Here is a 19,761-nt window from a genome sequence, read left to right as displayed (position 1 = left end):
TTAAATCAGCTATGATTAAATGGGCTCAGGACATTGGTCATAATATTTTGTTTGCTGATTGGGAAAAGTTGTGGACCACCGGGATGAGATTTACGGCATGTAATGCTTTAAGAGAAAACATTATGAAAATGATATATAGGTGGTACATAACCCCAGTCAAGCTTGCAAAGATTTACCATTTGCCTGATAATAAATGTTGGAAATGTAAAGAAAAGGAGGGTACATTCTTTCACCTTTGGTGGACGTGCCCGAAGATTAAGGCATTCTGGGAAATGATCTATAATGAACTTAAAAAGGTATCTAAATATACTTTCCCTAAGAAACCAGAGGCCTTTCTCTTGGGTATTGTCGGACAGGGGGTGTTAAAGATGGATACAACTTTCTTTTTGTACGCTACAACAGCAGCTAGAATACTTATTGCGAAGTACTGGAAGACACAAGAACTACCCACACTGGAAGAATGGCAGATGAAGGTGATAGACTACATGGGCCTGGCAGAAATGACGAGCAGAATCCGAAACCAGGGAAGAGAAGCAGCGCAAGAAGAATGGAAGAAGTTCAAGGACTATTTAAAGAAATATTACAAAATTAACGAAAGTTAGAATGATGTTGGATTGGAAAGTAAATGGTTACTATTAGCAATGGTTAAGACAAGGAAAATAAGGAAGATTAGTTTAAATTTAATTTAAAATAAGGGAAGATTTGATGAGTAATCGATAAGAATTTGGAATACAGAAAAGGGAGGCATGAGGAAGTCGGGGAAGAAAGGTATAAGAAATTAAGATATGAAATGGTACATGTTTTATGTTTTGTTTTTGTTCTTTGTTTGTTTATGTATGTGTTATATGTTTGTGTTGTTATAAAAATCTTGAATAAAAAAATTATTATAAAAAAAAGAGAGAGAGTTGGTGATCTGATTGTTTTCTGTTCTTCTCTGAAGCATATAATTTTTATTCGATAATTATCTGTGGTGTTTGTTTTTAGGATGTTTTTCATTGCTTAGAGATTTTCTTCTCTAAAGGTTTTTACTGAAGTAAATCAACCAGATCAATACAATAGAGGACTCCCCTGAGTGAGTGCTTGAGGGCCCTGCTCTTGCCACTTACCATCTGGCCTGGGGCGGGGCCTGAAGCCTCATAAGGACTGCATGCTGCTTGCTGCCCAGGAGAACTCCCCTGAGTGAGTGCCTGAGGGCCCTGCTCTTGCCACTTACCATCTGGCCTGGGGCGGGGCCTGAAGCCTCACAAGGACTGCTTGCTGCCGCTGCCCAGGAGGACTCCCCTGAGTGAGTGCCTGAGGGCCCTGCTCTTGCCAATTACCATCTGGCCTGGGGCGGGGCCTGAACCCTCACAAGGACTGCGGGCTGCTTGCTGCCTGCTGCCCAGGAGGACTCCCCTGAGTGAGTGCTTGAGGGCCCTGCTCTTGCCACTTACCACCTGGCCCAGGGCGGGGCCTGACAGGCCTCATTAGGACAGTTATTACTGCTGGAGGGGCACAGAGTGTTTTTTAAATGTTTTTTTTTTAAAAAAAAATTCTTTTGGATTTTTTGTATGTGGGGGGTGGGGGTGGGATGGATGTTTGGTTGGGCTTGGGGAATTATTTTTTATTTTGATGTTTTTGTAATTTTTACATTTTTTTGTTTGTATTGTTTTATTGGTTTTATTTGTTTGTTTAAGGTGTTATTTTGTTGTTAGGGGGAGGGGTCAGGGCTGCCGGGGAGTGGGCCCCAGCCCACAAAATGGCTCGGGCATGTCCCGCAGGGGGGGATGCACTGGGGCAACCGATCTCAGTGATCACGGGTAGGAGGAGGAGTTACGCTAAGACTAGACCATGTCATTACAGAGGGGGCAGGTTGAGTCGTTGTCTGAGGACTATTCCTGCCTCCGGGTCTGGTCTTGACCGGATGGATACTAGAATCAGCAAGGGATACCCACATGACCTGAAGGTGCTGCTGTGCAATGCCAGGTCAATGATTCATAAGACCACTGCCATCCATGACTTGATCATGGATGGAGGACTTGACCTGGCATGTGTAACAGAGACTTGGTTGGATGAAACAGATGGGCATGTCCTTGCCGCTGCTTGTCCACCAGGTTTCTCTTATGCACAGCAACCCAGGTCATGTGGGCGGGGAGGGGGCGTTGCAGTGATTTTTAGGAAGTCATTAGTTTGCACCAGGCGTCCTATTGGGAAGACCCAGTTTTCTGAGTGCATGTTCTGGAAGTTGGGCAATAGGGGCAGTACAGGATTCCTTTTGGTGTACCGACCTCCCCGCTGCACCAAGGATTCCCTGCCCGAGCTGCTTCAGGTCGTGGCGGATGTTCTCCTGGAGACACCTAGCTTGGTCGTCCTAGGGGATTTTAACATCCATGCCGACACGACCTTACAAGGGGCCACTCGGGACTTCGTGGAAAGCATGGCCTCCATGGGGCTGTCCCTGAATAAGTCTGGCCCAACCCATAGCCGCGGACATGCCTTGGACCTGGTGTTTACCTCTATGGATGTTGGTGATCTGACACTAAGTAAAAGCGAAATGAAAGAAGTGCCATGGTCAGATCACTTCCTGGTGCAACTGGACTTCTCTGCGACCCATCCCCTCTGCAGGGAGGTGGGACCAATTCGGATGGTCCGCCCCCGCCACTTAATGGATCCAAATGGTTTCCAGAGAGTGGTAGGGGATGCTTTATCCCATGTTGATGGCCTTTCAGCTGATTCCCTGGTGGCCCGCTGGAATGTGGAGTTAACCAGGGCTATTGACTGTTTGGCTCCGAAGCGCCCTCTCCGATTGCATGGAGCCCGGACAGCCCCGTGGTTTTCCACGGATCTGAGGGCAATGAAACAATCGTTGAGACGGCTAGAGCGCCGGTGGCGGATAACTCATTCCGAATCTGACCGGACACAGGTTAGAGCTCAACGTCGAGCCTACCAAGTGGCGATAGCGACGGCGAAGAAGAATTTCTTCGCCGCCTCTATTGCATCTGCAGAAAACAGCAGCAGGAGACTTTTTCAGGTGGTTCACAATTTAGCGGAACCACCTGCAACATCGGGGCCCAGTACGGGCCACATGTTCTCCTGCAATGATTTTGCAAAGTTTTTTGCAGATAAAATCGCTCAGATTCGGGAAGAAGTAGACTCCACCGTGGGAGCAGGGCCGGGGCGAGAGAGTGCTAGAGTTCTGTCTAGTCAAGTTGAGTGGGATCAATTCCAATCTGTTACCTCCGAGGATGTGGACAGGCTGCTTGGACGAGTGAAACCAACCACCTGTCTCCTGGATCCTTGCCCATCCTGGCTTATAAAAGCTAGCCGGGAAGGACTGGGCGATGGGCTTCGTGGGGTGGTGAATGCTTTCCTCCGTGAGGGAGCCTTCCCAGACCCGCTGAAAGAGGCGGTTATTAAACCGCTTCTTAAAAAACCATCTTTAGACCCGGCCAGTATGGCCAACTATCGCCCAGTCTCAAATCTTCCATTCTTGGGCAAGGTGATTGAGCGAGCGGTTGCCGAACAACTCCAGGCACGCCTGGAAGAAGCGGACCATTTGGATCCCTTCCAGTCGGGATTCAGGCCTCATCATGGGACTGAAACTGCCTTGGTCGCACTGGTTGATGATCTCCGGCGGGCTAGGGACAAAGGTGAGAGCTGTTTCCTAGTTCTGCTGGATCTCTCAGCGGCGTTTGATACCATCAACCATAACATCCTTCTGGACCATCTTCAGGGGCTGGGAGCTGGAGGCACTGTCATACAGTGGTTCCGCTCCTTCCTCCTGGGCCGTGTTCAGAAAGTGGTGGTGGGGGGATGAGTGTTCAGACCCCTGGGCTCTCACTTGAGGGGTGCCTGAGGGTTCTGTCCTCTCCCCCATGCTTTTCAACATTTACATGCAGCCGCTGGGAGAGATCATCAGGAGGTTTGGGCTGGGTGTTCATCAGTATGCGGATGATACCCAGCTCTACCTCTCTTTTAAATCAGAACCAGTGAGGGCGGTGAAGGTCCTGTGTGAGTGTCTGGAAGCGGTTGGAGGATAGATGGCGGCTAACAGATTGAGGTTGAATCCTGACAAGACAGAAGTACTGTTTTGGGGGGACAGGAGGCGGGCAGGTGTGGAGGATTCCCTGGTCCTGAATGGGGTAACTGTGCCCCTGAAGGACCAGGTGCGCAGCCTGGGAGTCATTTTGGACTCACAGCTGTCCATGGAGGCACAGGTCAAATCTGTGTCCAGGGCAGCTGTTTACCAGCTCCATCTGGTACGTAGGCTGAGACCCTATCTGCCTGCGGACTGTCTCGCCAGAGTGGTGCATGCTCTGGTTATCTCCCGCTTGGACTACTGCAATGCACTCTACGTGGGGCTACCTTTGAAGGTGACTCGGAAACTACAACTAATCCAGAATGCGGCAGCTAGACTGGTGACTGGGGGCGGCCGCCGAAACCATATAACACCGGTCTTGAAAGACCTACATTGGCTCCCAGTACGTTTCCGAGCACAATTCAAAGTGTTGGTGCTGACCTTTAAAGCCCTAAATGGCCTCGGTCCAGTATACCTGAAGGAGCGTCTCCACCCCCATCATTCTGCCCGGACGCTGAGGTCCAGCACCGAGGGCCTTCTGGCGGTTCCCTCATTGCGAGAAGCAAAGCTACAGGGAACCAGGCAGAGGGCCTTCTCGGTAGTGGCGCCCGCCCTGTGGAACGCCCTTCCAGCAGATGTCAAAGCGATAAACAACTACCTGACATTCAGAAGACATCTTAAGGCAGCCTTGTTCAGGGAAGTTTTTAACGTGTGATATTTTACTGTATTTTTGGTTTTTATGGAAGCCGCCCAGAGTGGCTGGGGAGGCCCAGCCAGATGGGCGGGGTATAAATAATAAATTATTATTATTATTATTATTATTATTATTATTATTATTATTATTATTAAAAACCCTAGAAGTGCAAAAAGGCAGCACAGTATATTTGAGTGAGACTCAATATTTGGTTGGTGAGGCACTTAAGACCGTCAGGAAAGCCAAATTTCACGTTGTACAATGGAGAGGTGCGCCCTGTGTGTCTGTGTTTGTTGAATGTAAGATGAAATCCCACCAAACAGGGTATGTCATAAGGGAAGTGATTTGATATTGCTTTATATATCTTTGTAACTTTGTATTAATATAACAACTGAGTATTTTAGTAATATTTTGTTTGAGTTACCTGGTTTTTGTACATCACTCAGAGATATTTTTAATATATTAAGTGGTGTAGAAATTAAATAATCAATAATCAATATACATGATGCAAATAAATGACGGACAGCCTGGTCCCTGCCACAACCAGGCCACGGAGCTTCTGCTACTTCCCACGAAGGTCTGCGCCAGATCACCATGACCAACACCTGGTATGGCTACAGTTCCCTCCAGCGCCATCTCACCAGTGGCAATGCTGTGCTCAAGGATGCAGCAGTGTCAGACGGAGGCAGGAGGTAGGTGAATCAGGTCATTGCTCAGGCCTTTCCTACCTGCCCCAACCTCCTGATTTATTTTTCACCTAGCTCCTTTAGTACGCTGCAGCTCATCAGGCCCTGGATATTTGAATTCATTTAAAGTAGCTGGGGGTTCCCTTACCATCTCTTTTCCTATCCTGGACTGCAGCTCCCTCCATACATCATTGATTTGGTTATCACCAGGTTGGGCATCACTTTCCTTTTGGGTGAAGACAGAGGCAAAGTAGGTGTTGAGTAGTTCCGCCTTCTCTCTGTCGCCCAATAGCCTTTCCCCTTCTTCTCCATGCAGAGGACCCTCCACTTGCTTGTTCTTCCTCTTACTTCGGACATAGCCCCCAACCCCTTTTTTATTATTTCTAACCTCTCTTGCAAGCCTGAGCTCATTCTGAGCTTTAGCCAGCCTGACTTTCCCCCTGCAACTGTTGGCTACTCGTGCATACTCCTCCTTAGTGATTTTCCCCTTTTGCCATTTCTTGACTCTCAGCTCATCTGTAAGCTTCTTATGCAGCCACAGTGGTTTCCTTAGATGCCTCCCACTTTTCTTTCTTGTTGGAATTGTCTGCAATTGGGGGTCTTCAATATTTCTCCTTTTGGAAACTCCCATCCATCTTGGACTCCCTTCTCTTTGAGTATTTCTGACCATGGGATCTCACCCAGTAGCTGCTTAAGCTTTTTAAAATTGGCTGCCTTAAAGTTCAGAGTGCATGTCTGACTACACTCAGCTTTCCCTTGCCTCTGTATCATGAAACCCAAGAGGACATGATCATTTCCTCCCAAGTTTCCAAGCACTTCCACTTCATCAATCATCTCCTCCCTGTTGGTGAGGACGAGGTCCAAGATAGATGATCCCCTTCTTGCTTCTTCCACCTTCTGGGATGAAATTGTCTGTGAGGCAATGGAGGAATTTGTTGGACCTTACATTCTTGGCAGCGTTTGAGTTTCAACAGATATTGGAGAAGTTGAAGTCTTCCATGACCACTATATCTCTCCTCTCCTCTGAACATGTGCAGAGGAGGGCGACCAAGATGATTATGGGTCTGGAAACTAAGCCTTACAAGGAGTGCTTGAAGGAGCTGGGTATGTTTAGCCTGGAAAAGAGGAGACTGAGAGAAGATATTATAGCTATCTTCAAATATCTTAAGGGCTGTCACATGGAAGAGAGAACAAGCTTCTTTTCTCCTGCTCTGGAGGGCAAGACTCAAACTAATGGCTTCAAGTTACAAGAAAGGAGATTCCGACTAAACATACATGACAGATGGCCATCCAACCTCTGCTTTAAAACCTCCAAGGAAGAAGAGCCCACAACCTCCTGAGGGAGACCGTTCCACTGTTAAACAGCACTTTACCATCAGAAAGTTCTTCCTGATGCGTAGTCAGAATTTCTCCTTTCTTGTAACTTGACGGCACTGGTTTGAGTCCTCACCTCCAGAGTAGGAGAAAACAAGCTTGCTCCCTCTTCCATGCAACAGCCCTTGAGATATTTGAAGTTGGCTCTAACATCTCCTCTCAGCCTCCTCTTTTCCAGGCTAAACATACCCAGCTCCTTCAACTGTTCCTCATGAGACTTGGTTTGCAGACCCTGAATCATCTTGGTTGCCCTCCTTTGCACACCTTCCAGCTTGTCAATATCCTTCTTAATTTGTGGCGCCCAGAACTGGACACAGTATTCCAGGTGTGGTCTGACCAAGGCAATGTAAACTCACCTGAGTTAGGTGGACCAATGATTTTTCTTGGTATAGAACAGCTTCCTAAAGCAAATAATGGCACCATTTAGCCAAAGCTAAGCAGGTCCAGGTCTGGTCACTTTATAGGTGGGTGACCACCTGGGAACCAGATGTGTGTTTCCATGATGGAAAGAAAGATGTATATTAGGGTTGCCATGTTTCAAAAAGTGAAAATCCTGACACAAAAGTTGTTGCCTTGAGGTGAAAACCGCAGAATCGAATGGTCTTTCTGGGAAAGGTCTTCTTCCTGCAGTGCATCACTAAACTATGGAACTCGTTCCCATAAAAGGCAGTGAGAGCCACCAACGTACATGGCTTTGCAAGAGGATTAGACAAATTCACAGAGGAGGAGAGGGCTATCAATGGCTCCTGGCCACAATTGCTATGCTCCACCTTCACGATCAAAGGCAGCAACATGTGCAAACACCAATTGCTGGGGGGGGGGGGCTCTTGTGCTTGAATCCTGCTTGTGGGCTTCCCATAATAGGCCACTGTGAGAACAGGAGGCTGGGCTAGATGAGCCATTGGCCTGATCCAGAAAAACTCTTCTTGTATTATTATAGCTCAGGTACAGTATTTGTGTGTGATAAGCAATAGATTGTGGACCACCCTTGTGTGGTTTTTTGGGGGGTGGACACAAGGTGGCACTTTACAAAATTCAGTATAAAATCACAACAGGAAATAACAAAAGTTTGCTACAAGAATCCTCAGGACAGCAATGAGCATTCATGAATTAAGCAGAACTGTGGATGCAGCACACCTACTAATACAAATGAATGACTACTAAAGCTCAAGTGAGCAGAATGAATTTGGCCCTGGAGTCTAAAAGTGAGGGTCATCATGGCACCTCTGCTGCTTGTGGAACGCTCTCCCCGGGGAGGCTCCCGTGGTGCCATTGTTACATATCTGCAGCGCCAGGCGAAAACATTCCTTTTAAACAAGGCCTTTGGCTTTTACTTATCTATGCCTTTTAGAGTAAGTGGGATGTATTAATGTATGCCCATCCCTGCCATATTTTAATGTGTATATGTGGGTTTGTTTGTTGGTGAGTGGTTGAGTTGCTTTGGCAAAAAACAAAAGTGTCTAGTAAATAAATAAACAAATAAACTTTTTCAATTTCTGCCCCAGGTACTTGAGCACCCAGGCAGGCTCCTCCATCATCTCCTCCTCTCTGGTCAGCGACTTCGAGGAAATCAGCACCGCTGTGCATTACCACCTCTGGCACCGGGTCCAGGTGAGACTTTGCAGTGCAATCCTGCTGCAAATGGGCATCTTTGTGGATAAACATGTGGAGCAGGGGAGAAGAAGACAATGGTTGTGGAAGGGCATGGAGTATGTGGAAGAGCCATAGCTCATTGACAGAGCAGAAGGTCCTGGGTTAAATCCCCAGCCACTCTGGGCGGCTAAATCCAGGTACGGCTGGAAGAGATTTCTGCTTGAAACTCTGTCCATTGGTGTGGATAAGTGGCTCCCCCACTTTGGGGGGCCACTGTCCCCTTGGTTTCATCAACTCATCCCCAGTGACTTTACTCTACCCTATAAAATGCATTATTCAGATTAGCAGTTTGCACGACCCACTAAAAAAAGATCACAACACCGTCAAACAGTGTTGATTTCCCATTTGTTCAAAATGCAGTTGAAACTAGTAGGTTTCATTAACTCAGCAAAACGGATGAACTTGAATTGATCCAGTGATACCAGCGCTTCAGAGCCTGATAGTCACTTACACTTCCAATGCCCCCCTGCTGCCCCCTTACCTCTCAGTGCCCCCCAGGTAATTCCACTGCCCCCCAGGGGCGCTACTGCCCACTTTGGGAACCTCTGAGCTAGATAGATGGAACAAAGGTCTGGTAACTTGCTATGTTCCTGTGAAGGGACACTGGTGCAGACCAGGGCTGCCCAAGATGTTTTGCTGCCTGAGGCAAAGGGTAAGATTGTGCCCTCCTCACATTCCTCACCCAGAAGGTGAGTGGACCGGCAGGTGAAACAATGAGAACAGAGTCCGACCTCACACTTCAGAGAAGCAGGCTAGCTTAGGGTGGCCAAGGCCAGGCCAGGCTGTGAAGCACAGCCGGTGGTTTCAGGAAGAATTGCTGGATATTATTATTATTATTATTATTATTATTATTATTATTATTATTATTATATTTTATTTGTTTATTTATACATACATACATACATACATACATACATACCCCACCCATCTGGTTGGGTTTCCCCAGCCACTCTGGGCGGCTTTCAACAGAATATTAAAATACAATAGTCTGTCAAACATTAAAAGCTTCCCTAAACAGGGCTGGAGGCTGTCACTGCAGCTGCAAGAGGCTGCCACCTCACTCTGGCTAATGACAGGGCTGGCCCTGGTCAAGAATTACCATATGACTTTTTAAAAAAAGAGTAATATGTTTTTGTGCACATACCCCAATCCTATGTTTGTGGATGACATGGAGGGTCAGAGACAGTCCAGGAGGGAAAAAGCCCAGTTCCTGCTTCTCACAATCTGATGCCTCTGGGAAGCCCCCAAGCAGGGCATGAGGAAATTTCCGCCTTCCGACGCTGCACCCCAGCAATTGATGTTCAAAGTGTGCTGCTTCTGACCCTGGTTTGCATATGCCATGGGTGTGGAACTGAATCAAGCCAGCAGCCTAGACCCAGGACTCTCCCTCCCTCTGTGGGTCATTTTGGTAGGAAGGAGGAGCCGCCCACCAATCAATTGCCTAGCATCATAGTGAGAGCCAGTGTGGTATAATGGAGAGAGCGTTGGATTAGGACCTGGGAGACCAGGGTTCAAATCCCCGCTCTGCAATAAAGCTCACTGGGTATGTATGACCTTGGGGCAGTTGCTGCCTCTCAGCCCAACCAGCTGCACAGACTGGTTGTGGGTATTAAATGGGGGAGGAGGAGACCCATGCGCAGCACATTGAGCTCCCTGAAGGAAAAGATGATATATACTGTAAATGTAAAATAAATAAATGAATGGCTGAATGACACTAGGTGTTTCAGGATTGAACCTGGCAGCTTGTAAAAGAAAGTTCAGGGTTCTTCCTCTGGAAAGGAAATATTATGAGTGCAGTCCCAATTCTCCATTTTCAGAGCGGCCCTTTTAGTGTTTACATCTCTTGCATCCTGTGATGTTGGGGGGAGGCGGTCCAAGATGGCGATGGCTTAGCAAGCAGGCTTCGGAGCTCCGCAGATAACAGAACTGTAATTAGCATTGACTGCCACCCAGGGAAGTAATTTTTCCTTTTTTACTTCTCTACTTTTTAACTTACTGAGATTCTAACAGCACCTTCTTGTCTATGCTATGAGAAACATCTTGGGCAAGTTCTGTGAAGCATCCTGGGCAGGCCGCCAGCTGCTAGCTATTAACCGCCAACTCCCTTCTATACTTTGTTCCTGAAACTCCTGGCAGTCTCCACACAGAGAAGCTCTTAAATTGAACAAACTGAGCACTTTCTATTTTTTCTCTCTTTTTTTGGTTGGGGAAACCTCTCCTTGTTTACTTCCCACGGCGACGCTATGCCTGCTAGTAAACGCTACAGGGACCCAGAGGATGTAGCTCTCTCACTGGTTCCCAAACAATCTAAAGTAGAGGATTTTTTTAACAAATCTGCTTTTATAGTTCCAACAAAAAAACGGTTTTCTCCTCTTGAAGATGATTGTGAGTGTGGGGAGAGTATTCAAGGTGAGAGCGTGGAACTGGATCCAGCAATGGGGCAAGTTGATCCTGTGCTCCTCAGAGAGGAAGGAATAACAAGTAGGGAGAGCACCCAATTAACTCTAATTGGAAGAACGGTTGAGCATATCTTCCAGCAAATTAGAGGTATTGCCTCTCAAATAACCCAATTATCCAAAGAGGTCCACAGTTTATCAGTTAATAACAAGCAGGCATCAACAGAACACCATAGTACCAAAGGAAATTGGCGACAACAAGAGCAGACCCCTAAGCTCAACATAGAACGTGCAGAGGCTCTTAAAACAAACTCTTCTTATTTAATCTTCCAACCAAAAAAGATCTGCATGACAATTTGTGGAAGGCCAGTTCAAACTCCTAGCTGGAAAGGTGCCCAGCGTTCCAAACAACATTTATCAGACTTACTTGGCATTGGACTTACAGAGATCGACCTCGTTAGGACTGAACTCTTGAATACCACAAATCAAAGCCAAAAAATTATGTTAACTTTTTCCTCTACTAGACTGCCCTCACTGATTCACAAGCTGAAATTCAGATTGTCAAGCAAAGGAGTTTTTCCAACCCGGGTATTTTGCAATTCTATTGTTGCACCCTTATGTAAGATGAGGACTGGTGCTTCAGAGGGGCTCACAAAACCAAAGCCTGGATCCCCAATGGAAGTAATGACATCACAAAAAAACTTGACAGGTGGGAAGGAAATAGACATGCCTGAGTTGAATTCGCAGGATCATGCCCAACATCAAAATAACCAGGTGAACCAAAAGGAACAGCCGATTCCTCTAGACAATCATCTTCAGGAATCTGAGCACTCTGTAAATCCTTTGGAAGAGGATTTTCTCAGCTCCTTTAGGAATCTCCCTCAGGAAGAGCAACAAACAGTTATCAAGAGGCTTGATCTTATGAACCAGAAATATCTTTGTGAACTTATAATAAAGCATAACCTTTTGTTATGCAATGGGCACGGTCAAGGGGATCAAGAGGGTTATTTTACTTTTATCTCCCCCAGAGGATTTACTAGCACCATAGATTATATCCTAACATCTAATAATGTGCCAGTTAACCGAGATACCTTCAGGATAATTCCCAGAGCTGAAAGTGACCACTTTCCACTTGAGTTATCTCTGACATCATTTTTTTCTCCTGCCTTTCCTAAATCATTGGATGAAACAGAATATCTGATACTTGGAAATAGAAGGTTAAAATGGAATACACAGGTCCAAGAAAAAATGATTCAGATCCTGGATTCCCATGAATTTGCTTTATTAAAGGGGGAAATGTTGTTAGAAACAGGAAACATAATTGGACTTTATGAGAACATAATCAACTGAATGTGCCCACTGATGACCACAGCTAGTGTGATGAAAAACAAAAAGTTTAAGAGACAGACTTGGTTTGATAAGGAATGTCAGAATAGCAAAAAATGCCTAGCTAGGGTACTTAGAAAATTGAAGTTAAAACAGGATAAGCCCAATCTTGCTCTACAAGCTGAGGTAGCCCAGTTACAAAACAATTACAAATTATTACTTAAAAGCAAGAAACAAATATATTATGAACAACAGTGGAAAGAAATGGGAGATGCAGCACTTCAAAAGGACTCACGGAAATTTTGGCATCTGGTTGCCCAAGGCACAAAGGGGCTGGGCTACTCGTTAGAAGCATCTGTCCAAGGAAAGGATTGGGTGACATATTTTACAGAAATATATGGCCCCTGTCCTGACCCACCCCCACAAGTTTACTATACTCAGTTATCAGAACTGCCAGAATGGCCAGACGTCACGTCCAATTAGATTAAGAGGCTAATCGCAATCCAACTAGCTAATAAAGCTCCAGGAGAAGACATGATCCCAATGAAGATCTATAAGATAAGACCTGATTTCTGGTCACCCATTTTTGCAAAATTGTTTTCATACATTAACAGCTCAGGTCGCATACCTGAAGGGTGGAAGTTGAGTATAATTGCCCCAATATATAAAAAGGGTGATAAGAAAAACCCTGCCAATTATAGACCCATTAGTTTGTTAGATGTAGCCTCCAAACTATATGCCAGGCTCCTTCTTGGGAGACTAGAAGAATGGGCAGATACAAATAAGGTGATATCTGAAGTCCAGGCAGGTTTCCAAAGAGGGAAATCCACATTGGACCAGTGCTTTGTGCTGAACTTTCTGCTATGTAAATACATCCATAATTTGAAGCAAAAATTATATGTTGCTTTTATCGATCTAAAGTCAGCTTTTGATACGGTCCCAAGACACGCATTGTGGCAAAAATTGGAAAAGACAAATATAGACCTCCGTCTATTATTTCTCATCAAAACATTATATACTGACACATCAATACAAGTAAAGGTGGATCTGGCTGGCCATCTCACCACTAGAATTAAGACCATTACTGAAGTCAAACAGGGATGCATTTTGGCACCTTTCCTGTTCAATTTTTATATTAATGACATGGTTAAAGAACTGGAGGGCCTACAGTTTGCACCTGTCACAATTCTCGACCAAAAACTCTCAGTTTTAATGTACGCTGATGACCTAGTACTTGTATCTAGAACCCAGGTGGGCCTGAGACGGCTGCTTGCAAAATTAAGTTCATATTGCACGAGGAATGCTTTATCTATAAACTATGATAAGACGCAGGTCATTGTATTTGGGAAGCGTTCTAAAAAGCATGTTTGGCACCTGGATGAACACATCATAAACCAAGTAAATACGTTTAAATATCTGGGATTGATTTATTCAGAAACGGCATCTTGGAATACACAGCTATCCAATATTAAATTGCAAGCCTTTAAATCAGCAAAAGCCATTCTGAAATTCGCTGCCTGTAAAGGTGGAAATCTGGTCAACCCAGCTCTATCTGTGTATAAAGCAAAAACAATGGCCCAGATTTTATATGGTGCAGAGGTTTGGGGTACCTCAAAGGTCTCCGGTCTGGAACCCCCACAGAATTATTTTTTAAGAGTTCTTTTAGGTTTACCCAAAGACGTGCAATCTGCCATGGTCATGTTGGAAACTCGCATGTTGAGCATAGAGAGCCAAATAGATAAAAGAATTCTCTGTTACTGGTTTAGAGTTCAACAGATGGACAACACTAGGCTACCAAAAAAATGCCTGATTGAGCTCTCAAATGGATTACCCCTTAAAAACTGGGTACATCATGCTGCCCAACTGATGGGCAAATATGACCTCTCAGTGACTGAGATTAAAGAACTCCCCTTATATTCACAGAAAAATATTTTTAAACGAACCATAAGGGCAGTGGCAACTAAAAACGATCTAAACTCTATGTGCACATCTACATGCGCCCCATTGTATTTTAAACTTAGAGGGGTCAATGAACACATATCTTATTTTAATGAACTGACTTTTGCACAGCTTCAAAAAGCTTTTACAGAGCTACGACCAAATACAATAAGCTCTGCTTATAGAGATGGGAGACACAGAGGCATACCAAAAAACGAACGTGTTTGCATTAGGGGATGTTCTGAAGTAGAGGACCTTATGCATTATATCTTGCACTGTCCGTTATATAATGATGCAAGAAAAAGATTTTTTGGTACCTATAATGACAGGGTCCCCTGACCAGAACCCCCTTGACATGATTTTATATCTCCTTGCAGACACAGATAAGTATGTGACCTGGCGGGTAGCACTTTTTGCAACTGCTGCTAGGAAAATTAGAGCAAATTATATAGCCAAGGTAGCCATTAACTGTAAAGGTGATGAATTTATTTAATCCCATCTATCTACCTCAGGCTATGCTCTATCTTTGTCACCAAACTCTGAGTATAAATTGCACTCTGTATTAATTGATATTGTTTTTAACATTAGTGACCATGTGATGATTTTAGCTTATGAATTTTATTGTTTAATGTTTTTATTTGTACATTGGGGTATTTTTATAGCTTTGTTTAGAGTACGTAATGTTTCAATAATATAAATGTTTTAAGTCTTTTTTTACCAATTCAGTATATTTTCTTTTAATTATAATAATAATATAATAATAATTTATTATTTGTACCCCGCCCATCTGGCTGGGTTTCCCCAGCCACTCTGGGCGGCTTCCATAAAAACCAAAAATACAGTAAAATATCACACGTTAAAAACTTCCCTGAACAGGGCTGCCTTAAGATGTCTTCTGAATGTCAGGTAGTTGTTTATCGCTTTGACATCTGCTGGAAGGGCGTTCCACAGGGCGGGCGCCACTACCGAGAAGGCCCTCTGCCTGGTTCCCTGTAGCTTTGCTTCTCGCAATGAGGGAACCGCCAGAAGGCCCTCGGCGCTGGACCTCAGTGTCCGGGCAGAATGATGGGGGTGGAGACGCTCCTTCAGGTATACTGGACCGAGGCCATTTAGGGCTTTAAAGGTCAGCACCAACACTTTGAATTGTGCTCGGAAACGTACTGGGAGCCAATGTAGGTCTTTCAAGACCCGTGTTATATGGTCTCGGAGGCCGCTCCCAGTCACCAGTCTAGCTGCCGCATTCTGGATTAGTTGTAGTTTCCGGGTCACCTTCAAAGGTAGCCCCACGTAGAGCGCATTGCAGTAGTCCAAGCGGGAGATAACCAGAGCATGTACCACTCTGGCGAGACAGTCTGCAGGCAGATAGGGTCTCAGCCTACGTACCAGATGGAGCTGGTAAACAGCTGCCCTGGACACAGATTTGACCATGGACAGCTGTGAGTCCAAAATGACTCCCAGGCTGCGCACCTGGTCCTTCAGGGGCACAGTTACCCCATTCAGGACCAGGGAATCCTCCACACCTGCCCGCCTCCTGTCCCCCCAAAACAGTACTTCTGTCTTGTCAGGATTCAACCTCAATCTGTTAGCCGCCATCCATCCTCCAACCGCTTCCAGACACTCACACAGGACCTTCACCGCCTTCACTGGTTCTGATTTAAAAGAGAGGTAGAGCTGGGTATCATCCGCATACTGATGAACACCCAGCCCAAACCCCCTGATGATCTCTCCCAGCGGCTGCATGTAGATGTTGAAAAGCATGGGGGAGAGGACAGAACCCTCAGGCACCCCTCAAGTGAGAGCCCAGGGGTCTGAACACTCATCCCCCACCACCACTTTCTGAACACGGCCCAGGAGGAAGGAGCGGAACCACTGTATGACAGTGCCCCCAGCTCCCAGCCCCTGAAGACGGTCCAGAAGGATGTTATGGTCGATGGTATCAAACGCCGCTGAGAGATCCAGCAGAACTAGGAAACAGCTCTCACCTTTGTCCCTAGCCCGCCGGAGATCATCAACCAGTGCGACCAAGGCAGTTTCAGTCCCATGATGAGGCCTGAATCCTGACTGGAAGGGATCCAAATGGTCAGCTTCTTCCAGGCGTGCCTGGAGTTGTTCAGCAACCACTCGCTCAATCACCTTGCCCAAGAATGGAAGATTTGAGACTGGGCGATAGTTGGCCATACTGGCCGGGTCTAAAGATGGTTTTTTAAGAAGCGGTTTAATAACCGCCTCTTTCAGTGGGTCTGGGAAGGCTCCCTCACGGAGGGAAGCATTCACCACCCCACGAAGCCCATCGCCCAGTCCTTCCCGGCTAGCTTTTATAAGCCAGGATGGGCAAGGATCCAGGAGACAGGTGGTTGGCTTCACTCGTCCAAGCAGCCTGTCCACATCCTCGGAGGTAACAGATTGGAATTGATCCCACACAATTATTGTCAATATAATTGTCAAATAATTCTGTGTACATTGCGGCAGCCTTTGGCTATGTGCAATAAAACTGACTGAGACTGAGACTGTGATGTTGGGGAGATGGCCAGGTAGGTGGGGCCAAATGAGGATGTCTCACAAAGCCTAATTAGGCCCACAGGTAGAGGTTCCATAACAGGAGTATACAGCCATTGTGGTTGGTAGCCGTGGGTAGCCTTATCTTCCTCTGTGAATTTGTCAAATTCATTTTTAAAGCTCTCCATGTTGGTGGTCATCCCAAGGTGGTGGTGAGCCCTTTTATTATTTATTTATTTATTGCATTTATGTCCCCACCTTTTCCTCTATGTCACTCTAACCACTACACACCCCGGCTCCCCTTCCTCAAAGTGGCCCATGTAGCTGCAGGGTGGCTGCCTTTGTGTAACAGGCCACGTCCCAGCTGGTGCTGATCGTGGTGGTGTGTTCGAATTGGCAGTGATTGAGAGGGTGGAGTTGACCCTGTTGTTTTGAGTGCGTTCCCTTTGGGGCTTGATCCAGAGCTGCTTCTCTGTAGGGCTCAAGGCTTCCACTGTTTCCATCCCACCGCAGGCTCTGCCAGACCAGTTTGTGGAGCCAGTGTGTGCCTTCTGGAACTTCAGCAGTAGGTAGGTAGCTCAGGAAAGGAAACCTCTGTCTTGGCTGCATTACGAAGGGAGCGATGGAGAGCGGAAGATCTTAGTGGGCATGGAAGCTCAGATTGCGGGTGGGAGGGCAGCAGTCTGTAGGGTGGAGGGCCATAGAAGCATAGAGCTGTAGAATTGGAAGGGACCCCACGGGTCATTAGTCCAACCCCCTGAAATCCAGGACTCACAAGTAAGGAATCCCTGACAGATGACCATCCAACCTCGGCTTTAAAATCTCCAGTGAAGTAGAATGAATGAACGAATCTTTATGTGCGTCAGCCATCGGCCATAGCAATAATACTGTGGAGTTTGGAACTGACAGGGTCAGAACTCCGAAGTGTCCTGTATCTGGGAGGGGGAGAAGGAGGAGCTTGTCGCAGAGCAGTGACTCACAGTGTGTGACTGCCTTCAGACTTCCTTTCACTTCTCACTGAGCAGCAGCTTGGCACAGAAGCTGCGTGTGTGCTTTTGGAAGCACGGCTGAGAATGCCTCCAAGTTCCGATGGAGGAGACTGATTTATGGCTTGTAAATAAACGCTTCTAGAGATAAGAACCGAACTGTCTCTGGACTTGATTTATCCCTCATCTCACACGGACCCAGGACTGCTGCGACTCTGCTCCCCTGCCAGGTCAGCTTCTGAACAGAGCTGCGCAATGGAAGCGTGACTGGACGCAGGGGTTTTATTTATGCAAAGGTTATGGAAGTACGTGTTTCCTGCCAAGTGTGAGAAGGGAGAAGGCTGCCAGCGTCAATTTGCTGTGATCTCCTGCCAGGAAAGGGCAGAAGGGAGATGCCGGAGAGCGGAGCCAAGAGCCAGAAGGAACGGCTGCTTCGAGAGTCCGGCTTGCTGGCAAACTTGTGAGTACGCTGAAGCCCCGGGGGAGGAAGATGGCTGCTGCTCAGGAACAGCAAGGCCATGAGAGCTACCCCGGTGAGAGACTGAATGGGGCCAACTGGGAGGCCTGGTCAAGAAGAGCAAGGGGGTGGTTTGTGGCCACAGGGCTCTGGAGTCCAGTCCAGAAGGAGCCGGCCCCACCCATGCATGCTCTGCTGAGTGAGAGAGGGCAGAGAGAGCTTTGCTTCTTGAAAGCAAGTGTGGACGCTTTGCTGTTGCCCCACCTGGAGGGCGTTAAATCGGCTCAGGCCGCGTGGCAGGTGCTGAGGAGTTTGTGCGAAAGCTCAGCAGGAGCCAAGGGCCGGGAGGAAGCCGAGGGCCAAAGGAGCAAGCCCCAGGCCGAAGTGGGAGCCAGACCAGAGGGGGCTGTTCCGGGAAGCTGTTTCTATGCTTCGACACGTCTGTGTGATGGTGCTGGAGAGAAGCTGAGAGCTGTGGAACAGGGCAAAGGCTGCACCCCAAGGAGAAGTGGGGGGGGGGGCAGGCCAGGCAGGCCATTCCAAGAGCTCTGAGAAAGCGAAAGGCTTCGAAAGTTGTTTGTGCTTTGTGACGACGTCCAACAGCGCTGGGAAGCATCCGCTAGAGGCCCAGGCTGCCAAGGACACCGGCTGGCGTGGAATGTCAACAAAGCAGGTTCCCAGGGCAGGTTCCCAGCAAAGACGTGGGAAAGCAGCAGGCCAGGAGGAAAACAAAAACAAGGCGTCTTATCACCTCACAGCTGCGATGGCGTCTCTGAGAAAAGGCAAAAGCCTCAGTCGGGGGGAGGCTGTGGCCATGGCAACTGATGGGAACGTGAGCAACGGCATGGCATCTTTGGAAAACAGCCAGAGACACTCTTTATCTCTCGTTGTGGATTCCGGAGCTTCGCATTGTCTGGTGACCTCCAGAGGGCTCCTGAGGAACTGCAAGACAGTTAAAACTGGACGCTATGTTACCTTAGCAGATGGGTCTCAAAGACCACTGACTGAATCTGGGTTTCTTTATTGTTCTTTTATAGATCATTGGCTGCAAGCTTTTGTGGTCCCAGAGCTTGCTCACTCTCTGCTAAGTGTGCCAGCTCTTATGGCTGCTGGATTTGATGTTTTGTTTTCTAACAATGTGTGTTCCTTCTACAGGGATGGGAAGAAGATCCACAGTGTCCAGAGAAGAGGCACGCTCTTTCTGGTGGAGATGCCCATTGAAGATGGGGCTGGTGGGAAAATGGGGCTGGTGGAAAATGGGGCTAGTGGAGAGTCCATTGAAGACGCCCAAGGGCAGTGTGCTAATGTCCCACCACACAATGATTGTATCCACTTGTGGCACAGGAGATTTGGACACGTAGGGTGGTCATATGTGAGGAAGGCCACAGACAACACCATTGGGTGCAGGTTCAAAGCATGTGACAAATACCTAGATTGTCAAGCCTGTAAGCAATCAAAGGTCACAACATGCTCATACCCCAGGTCTGAGAGGAAAACCAGTAAACCCTTTGAACTTGTCCATGCAGATTTGTCGGGCCCCATGCAGACACCTTCTCTAGCTGGATCTAAGTGGGTTTTGGTTTTGGTTGATGATTTTTCTAAACATTCATGGATTTTTGCGCTGCAACAGAAGTCAGAGGCGGCTGCACTGATCAGGGATTGGATCACAGCAGTAGAGCTACGGTTCTCTACCAAAGT

General features: G+C 46.9%; 1 pseudogene across 1 annotated transcript in view; it reads left to right on the top strand.

Annotated features, from left to right (window-relative positions):
• LOC310753717 (adhesion G protein-coupled receptor D2-like) overlaps positions 1-17,193 on the top strand; it is a 112,160-nt pseudogene extending 94,967 nt beyond the window's left edge. Inside the window, exons 11-13 of the transcript in view lie at positions 5,329-5,443; positions 8,317-8,422; positions 17,134-17,193. The product of the transcript in view is annotated as an adhesion G protein-coupled receptor D2-like (transcript). The remainder of the gene's footprint in view (positions 1-5,328; positions 5,444-8,316; positions 8,423-17,133) is intronic.
• The last annotated feature ends 2,568 nt before the right edge of the window (positions 17,194-19,761 follow it).

This window comes from Podarcis filfolensis (assembly GCF_964270895.1).
Source record: "Podarcis filfolensis genome assembly, chromosome: W".
Taxonomy (NCBI): Eukaryota; Metazoa; Chordata; class Lepidosauria; order Squamata; family Lacertidae; genus Podarcis; species Podarcis filfolensis.
This window is presented reverse-complemented; position numbering and strand designations above follow the sequence as displayed.